Source organism: Trypanosoma equiperdum (assembly GCF_001457755.1).
Source record: "Trypanosoma equiperdum strain OVI genome assembly, contig: ctg_734, whole genome shotgun sequence".
Taxonomy (NCBI): domain Eukaryota; phylum Euglenozoa; class Kinetoplastea; order Trypanosomatida; family Trypanosomatidae; genus Trypanosoma; species Trypanosoma equiperdum.
The window spans coordinates 1-272 of NW_027124681.1; positions in this window are offsets into that span (position 1 = coordinate 1).

Sequence of the window (272 nt, forward strand, 5' to 3'; positions counted from 1 at the left end):
TTTTGTTTATTTTTATTTTTATTGATGCTGCCTTTTTTATTGTTATTTGAAGAGAAGAAAATTACTTTTTATTGCATATTAATATATATATATATATATATATATATATATTATGTTTTTTCTATTTTTAGGATATATATATTTTTTCTGCTTTTTTTTGTGTACAGCAGGAGTGACGGTGTCTATTCGTGTTATGCTTATGCGTGGTAGCGTTGTTGATGTCGAATTTTTTTTTGTGGCCATATATATATATATATATATTTATTTATTTA